Genomic DNA, 8,588 nt, shown 5'->3' with positions numbered 1-8,588 from the left:
GTACTTTTGTCATTTACCACAACAAATGTGGAATGTGTACACATACTTTTTATTGGATTTTTGGTAATTTCCCTTAAAAGTAGTATAGTTTCTTTTGGTACTTTGGGGTTAGATTTATCTAGTCTCCCATGACTTGAAGTGGGCTCCTAGTGACTACCACAGAAGTTAGGCTAGCTAGCTACCGTGTTCCTTAACATCCTCTTACAATGTACCTTAGAATTTTTCATCTCTCTCTCTCTGTTTCTGTGGTAGCTTTTGTGGCCACCTTGATGAACCAAAACCATGAAATCAGAATGGTGATGTCCATGTCTCTTCCTTATCTTCTCAAATTGCATGAGACATGTCCACGCAAGGGAGAACACAGACATGCACAAACGCCAATGTTGTTGCACATGCTGTTCATGTGGCACTCAAAAAGGAAGTGACCAGATTGTTGTCTTTCCATGGATTCAACCAAATTATATACACCCACTAGCTAGCTAGATTAAAAGCTTTCTTCTTCATTGATACCTGTCCAGCACTGTAGGTCACACAATACAATGATCATTCGATCTGTAAGGTATTATAGCATGTCTAGCTGCAAGTTTTGTTCTCTCCTTGTCTAGCTTCAATTGTATCCCCCATTATAACCTGTTCTCTTTCCACAGTGTGTTACTAGTACTAGAGATTGGTTTTAGTCTTGTTATTGACAGAACTCTGATACTGAAACATAATAGAACTTGGTGATTAATGGTGTGATAGATATCTACTTCAAGCTCAGAAGGGTAGCTTGAAAAATCAGAATACACAAATGGGTATTTCATCATATAAATATGTGGGAAAATCTGAACCCAGATTTGATAGCGGTTAAACCTGAAAGGTGGAGGTAGATTTATTAGCTACAAGACCCCCAAAAAAATTATAATTGCCAACTTTTGGTGTGAATCAGGAACTGAACCCGTGACCACGTGGGTCTGGAAATTCCACTAATTACCTACACAAGTACGTGCCTACATCTCTCTCTCTCTCTCTATATACATGTCTGTATTAATTAAGCTAAATATTTCTAAACCTATCAATTATTGTCCTTGACTTTAGTGTTTTTGGCTCAGTTTGGAAGGAGTATAAATACAAATATGTACGGTGCAAAACCTTACATTTTTTATTATTTTGTATGTATTTGTACTGTCCAATTTGTATTTGTACTCCTTCCAAATACATATTTGTATTTGTATTACAGCTTTTCAAAAAAAAAAATAAAAGAGTAATTACAGGGTTTGACTTGTACGTAATTCTCTTTGATATGTTTGCCTTCATTTGTTTAAAGGGTTTTCACAATGACAACTAAAGTTATAGATTGAAGGCATAAATTGGGCATGGCAATTGGCGAGCATATATTGTCCAATGCCTAGAAGACTTCTTTCTAATCAGAGCTACCTAAATAATTATTCCATTTAAGAACATACGTGAAAGAACCCTAATGGTTAGCAGCTTTTGTCATGGATGACATGATCTTTGTTCATTCAATTCTCTCTATCACTGGATTGATAATTCGACATTGACTAATGCTTGCTTGTTTGTCTTACTTATCAGGAATATTTAGAGTTAACTAGCCCATGTCCCATGGTGGGTGTCTCTGAGAGAGAGAGAGAGAGAGATTAGATTCATATGAAAAGAAATGATGAAGCTTTGTCACTCTTGCGCATTATTGGAGTTAAGAAATAGGCAAAGCATGATTCCTGGTAGAACTGAACCTCTAGGCTCAAGATGATTTAGGTTGGTTTTGGTATAGGCCAAATGATGCCACCCAGCCCAGCCATGGTCCTACACAGAACTCTGATCTACACCATTGGCCTTGAAAGTTGAAACCACTAAACCATGGTCAGACCAGGATGGCGTCCTTTTCGACTCAGCCAAAGGTTTGGAACTTTGGATTGCAAATGTATGGTAATTATGATAGCACTGGCTAGCACTAGAACATGAACATACATCAGTAGTGTCCTGCCATTGGTGATTCGATTGGGCATTGGCTCAACACGGTGTGACCTGTCATGAGGACGTGTCCTCGTCTTGTGTGGGTGGCACAAGTTTCGATCAATTTGGACCGTTCAATCTGACCCCCACAGTCCACAGCCCACAGCCCACAGCCCATAGCCCACAGCCCCTTTGATTAGTCATTAGCGGACACTGCTTATAGGTTATAGCCCTTGCATAGTTCTGATTAAGGCAAGTCATAGTCATAGCCCACCAACACTGTGGCCCAATACTTTAACAACGTACGTGTGGTTCTGTTATGTACACGCTGAAGCAAGTCGTCACAGAATTTTCCCCAGACAAAAAGCACCACTGGAGCCCGCCGGAGGCACCTCCCCACACAGACCCAACTCAACCTACTCCTACTTAACTCTATTGATGAGAGGATAAGTGATTATTGAGTGAATCTGAAAATCTGAAACTACCACCTTAGACCTTACCGTACTATTAATTAAATGGCAGCTTCTTGGGCTTGGGTTGGAGGTCCGTGATATGTAGTCTGGATTTTGGTGCAGGCATATTTCTCTTGAATGGGATCAAGTTTAGTGGTGGGTTTGGCAAATTATGTCTCATAGATTCAACTCAAATTTTGGACAGAGAAAAAGCTGTTTAGAAATTTTGTGAAATTCAATCCGATTCCAAGTGCTATGCGCCCTTTATTGTGGTCCGTAATTAAAGTAGAAAGATGTTTTACTTAGGCAAATTAAATTGACTGATTCATTAGCTTATTATTTATTTATTTATTTATTTTTTTTGGGGGGGGGGGGTGGGGTTTGTCAGAACTAGTAGAATAATCATCTTGGATCTATCTTGTTTTTCAAATATTTAATAATCGATGTCTGTTTGTCAATAATAATAACAACAATGATGATGATGACGATGATGATTTAGGCGAAGCATCTACGGCGGTCGAAGAATCTATCTCATATGATGAGTAGAATAGGGATACAACCAAAAAGGGCTCCATGTGTTTGCTGCATCACTGATAACTAATGGTGGTGATTTCTGATTTCTGCTGAATATAGCTCCCCACCATGAGGAAAAAACAAAGACATCTTTTTGGGAATCTTCTATTAAAAATTTTAAAACTTTAACAGTTAATGTGTGATGTGGATACACATGATTAATGGAGACAGACGCACATGTAGCCACCAATCTGGAGGGTCTCTACGATGGTTGTTGGACAATCCAGACTGGTTGTATATATAGCTATCAATTCAGTGTACCACAAAAAACATGGTACAGAGTTAGTTTGTGTGTGCATAATTCAATTTTGACATTCAAAGATTCAGTAAAGAACTTCTGTATATTGGAACGTTTGCCCAGATGCATTTACACATTTTATTCAGTTTGGAAGGAGTACAAATGTAAATATGTACGATGTAAATACATATAAAGTAATACAAAATGCAAGGTTTTGCACTCTATATATTTGTATTTGTACTCCTTACAAAATGCAAATTTGTATAAATATATACAAAATAATACAAAATATAAGGCTTTGCACTCTACGTATTTGTATTTATACTCCTTCTAGAGTACAAATACAAATATGTAAAGTGCGAAACCTTATATTTTGTATGTATTTGCACAGTACATATTTGTATTTATTCTCCTACCAAATTGAGACTTTATTACAATTTTGCATCAATACACACATACGCACATGATATCATCTTAGTCTTGTGCAGGAATTTTGTGGTCAATCTAGGCCTTCCATGAGAGATAGGGGGACCCTCTAGATTTTCCATGTGTTGAATCCTGCAATCTACATCAGCACTAGTCCACTTCGGATTAGAGGTTTGTTTAAATAACATTGGCCTTCTATTTTTTTTAATTTTCAATTTTTAAATTTAGAGAAATTACTGATATAAGAACTTCTAAATCTTTTAGGGAATGTAATACAAAAAATCTTTAAAAAATTTTCCTCTAATTGAAATTTGTACCCACAGTTTATTATTTCTATATATTTAACCTTTGAGACAGGATATGCTCCTCACACCAATCTCACAGCACATTACAGCTGCACATTAGGAATATTTCCTGTTCTTGTATGTTATCATTCATGGGGAGACATTCCCAATGCATGGTTGGGTGTATTGTGAGGTATTGGTGTGAAGAACACTCTATGAGGAGCATATATGAATTCTCAACCTTCCTATTGATTGTCATTATTGTCTAGAAGTTTACTAAATTATATTTTTATTAGAACTTTGAGTCTAAGTATCTTTCATGTGGTAGATAATTTCTCTCACCTTTCAATCAAAACATAATTTCAAAAAGACTATAAAAATTCATGAAAATTCTCTTTTTTCCCCTTAATCCATAAAATAGTTTTTTTTTTGCATAAAGACGAAAAATCTTAGCTGTTAACTTGATCGGTTTTTGAAATTTTCATCTGATACAATATATCAGATATTCATTCTAGATTTTCTTCTAAAAACACTTAATTTTTTTCTAAATTTCATTAAGAAAGTTCACCAGCAATATTTGACAACATTTTCCTCTTCCACCCCAACAACAATTTTGTTTTGCAAAATTTGAGGCCCTTCAAATGATCTACCTATATCTCTCTCAATAAATGCCAACAAGAGGGAGTTGGTATGGAATAACAAATTTCAACCCAAGGATCTTCTGTGTGGCACACAAGTCAAGTGATGATGTTTCAAACTAATAGGACCCTTTGGGCTATATGTGGCTTTCTGAGGTGACGAAAATCTTTCCCTTAAACAACAATTCAACCTCTCTCTCTCTCTCTCTCTCTCTCTCATATGAGCCTTTTCTCACTTATTGGATACATCATACATCAAGATTCCCTTGTATTTATTTACCAAAAAAAAAATGAAAATATCCCCTCTATTTAAACAAGTTAGGAAGCTAAATCAGCTCTCTTTCCTCTAAACTAAAATGGTTAAAGATTGTTTTAGATTATATATTTCTTCTACTTATCATTGCCAACCATGGTTGGACCCTTTTACCTATCTATAATTAGACAATGGAAGGAACAAAAAGATTTTCATCACCCTTTCTGTGGAAAAAAGGGGGGAACCCAAAGTCAAGTCTAGTTTCACATTTTTCTTCAACTATATGGAATAATGTAATTGGGTTGTCATTCTTTTGTGAGACAACTTTTCACCTTATATTTATCCCCTTTTGAACACAAAAGAACCCTTTGGCTACTACACCTTAGCTGCCATTTTGGGATTTCTAGGATCATACCGACACTTTTCTTGTAGCATTTCACTTTATTTTATTACAAATATTTGCTAAATTAATTCACTTTCAATCTTTTTTGTTGTTTGAGAGGATATTATTGAAGGGCTGAAACTTCTCTAATCTTGTCCTAAAACTTTGGATATTTTTGTGGAATAATTCAAGTACTTTTCTTTTCACACTGCCGTACTATAAGCATTTTACAGAGAAATACAAAATTTTAGTTAGTCTGTCAATCAATATCTGCGCCACAAAATTATTTTGGATAAATTTTTGAGATTTAGACAATATCTTTAAATTTTATCCACTAAATGTCATGTAAGAAGGAACTTATCTTGATAAATTATGAAATCACCTTGTCAAATTTTTTTTTGGTAATATCATCCAAAAAAATTTACTGAATATTTTATAGTTAAATTTCATCTCCTCCCCTCCCCTTTCCTCAATAATGAAAGTTTTGGAATATCATCCGTATTTATTAGATAAATTGGATAAGATAAGCTAAATATTTTTCAAATTTAACTTGTTTAGAATAAAACATATGCCGGTTATCTTTTGTGTGTGTGTGTGTGGGTGGAGTGGGGTGGGTGGGGGAGGTAGTTCCTTTCACATCTTGAATTTGATATTCCAGCACCATAGGGAAATGGTGTATCTAGGGGTGCTCATGATTAGGTTAATCGAACTTGGGCTTTTTTTTTTGTAATCGAATTGGTATTACTGGTTTTTAGAAAACTGGTAACTGAAATCGAATCAAAGTCAATCAGTTAACTGGTTGATTGGTTTGTTGGTTTTTTAGTTTTTTAAATTTTAAAATATCTTATAAATATATAATAAAAATTTTTAAATATATATAATATTATATTTTAAATAATAAATAATATATCATATTATATATAATACATATTTATTAATTTATAATATATATATATATATTATAATATACATAAATATATAATATATAGAAATATATGTATATCGGTCGGTTTGATTAACCACTGGTTTTTTATATTGGTTAATTGCAACTGAACCGATCAATTCGACTAACTAATTTTTCGATTCGGTTTTGGTTGATTTTTTTGATCGATTCGATTTTTCAATTTTTTTTTCTCACCCCTAAGTGTATCCAATGATCTAAACTTTCCATCAGATAAGCTTAATTTAAAGTCTTAGAAAAAAAAAAAAAAAAAACATAGAGAGAAGGCAATTCTGTTGCCACATGGGAGTGGTGTTAGGTGGAAACTTAGCATGTGGGAGATAATGGGTCACTTCACAAATATGTGGCCCCCTTAGGCCCATAGCTATTTTGCCACATGGAATCTTGGACTAACCAGATCTTTTTCCCAGGTGACTCAACTGGACCAGATCCATCAAAAGGTGTCCATCAGGTAGGCGACAATCCGAGATTGGCCACATGTTGAGTCTCTAGTCCAGGTCAATTCTACACCCCACCATATATTGGACTCTTGCCCATTACATCACCACTTTGGTGGTGGGGAGTTTATATATCAAGCTGAATATTGCCACATAAAGAGATGATAATGCCAACATGGGGACCCCTTGAGTTGCCACCTGTAGGGTCGACCTTGGAATCTGAAATTATTTGGGACTCCATAATTCCATTACTATATCATCTCTTTCTCACTAGAATTACATTCCTCTTCTAACTTTTCTTCTTATGACCCACCTCAATTTTCTATTTTTCTTTTCTTATTGTGATCCACTCCAAAACAAATGAACATGCACCTCCTGTCCTCTTTGAGACATATTCATAAACCATTCATATTAGGCCACGTTGTAGAGCATTCCATGTTTCTATTGCCTAAAGTAGAAAATAAAAAAAAGATTATATAGAAAAAGAAAAGAGAAGGAAAAGGAATTCTCTCTCTCTCTATATACACTTATCATCCATTTAGGGTTCCATTGTGATGTCAACCAGTTGGGTTTAGTGCTCCACCTTACCTTTAAATTCGATGCCAAAGATATCTTCTATTATGATAATATGATTGGTTTGCACTTAGGTCTAGCTAGTTGATTAGGCACGTTTATATATCAAACTGTAGGCAAAGTTCTGAAATTAAAAAGGTTCTTCAGTTTTTTTTTATTTTATTTTCTGAACTAAAACTGAATCAAATCAACTGGTTGACTGGTTCCGGTTTTTATAAATAAATATATAAATATATGTAATATATTATATTATATATAAATACTATAAAATATATATAATATATTATAAATAGATTATTAAAAATATTGTATATTTATATAATTCATATATATTATACATACTAGTAAACATGTATGTGCATTTGCACGTGAGAGTATATCCAAGACAACTATTTACAATTTATGAACAGTTATAAGTGGACAGTTTCTTAACTGTTATAAGTGAACAGTTTTTGGAATGAGAGTAAAGGACATATATGCCATTTTTTATGTCCATTGTATGTTGTTTAGATAAGGGGTAAAAATGTCTAATGAAAAGTCCAGAAAATAGGACTATTTGCTCTTTTATTAGTAATATATATACTGATTGGTTTGTTTACCTGTCAATTTTTTTAAGTTAACCGAAAAATGAATTGGTCCTTCAGTTTTTCAAAAATACTAAACCGATTGGTTCAATTAACTAGCTTTTTGGTTCTGTTTTATCAACTCGGTTCAATTTTTCGTTTTTTTATGAACACCCCTACAAATAATGACTAAGATATTTAAACATCTCTTCTTGTCTTATCATAATTTCATTTTAAGTGCTTATTTATCCTTTCTTTGTAAAGATCATTGTGGGAATTATTATCCATTCAAATACCATATTCTGTTAAAATAAGATTATCTATAATTTTAGTGATGTGATTTGTAGAGAGAGAGAGAGAGAGAGAGAGCAGCTTCTGATACCAAAGTATTGAAGTATGAATGGTATGATTTAAGGGTTGTTAAAAAATGTGGTTCATTTCCAAAATAGCATGGACCGTGCTACGGTGCAAAAAGTGTTCCTCGTTTTAGGGCGTGGCTGAATCTAATCCACACTATGTTGTATTTATTTATCATTGGCACATAAATCTTGAGGACCAATCTATGCCACAATGGATACAATCATTTTTATATAATTTTGCAATAAATTCCTAAGAGACTTTATTCAAAGTTTTGTCTGACAGTATCTACATTGTCCCAACCACAGTACAAAACATAGTGCGATGTGGTTCTTGTGGTGTGATTTCAATTATGCCATAGTGGAGCCTAGTGTATTGAAACTATCAACGTTTTATTAGTTAGCCACATTAATTACTGAATGACTCCTAATTAATTAGAGGTTGATTGCATGTTTTAATTTTTAGGCATTTTAAGTAGAGTTTTCATGAAGTAATGTA

Source organism: Nelumbo lutea, chromosome 2 (assembly GCF_056320005.1).
Source record: "Nelumbo lutea isolate HS-2025 chromosome 2, American lotus-T2T, whole genome shotgun sequence".
NCBI lineage: Eukaryota > Viridiplantae > Streptophyta > Magnoliopsida > Proteales > Nelumbonaceae > Nelumbo > Nelumbo lutea.
This window is presented reverse-complemented; position numbering follows the sequence as displayed.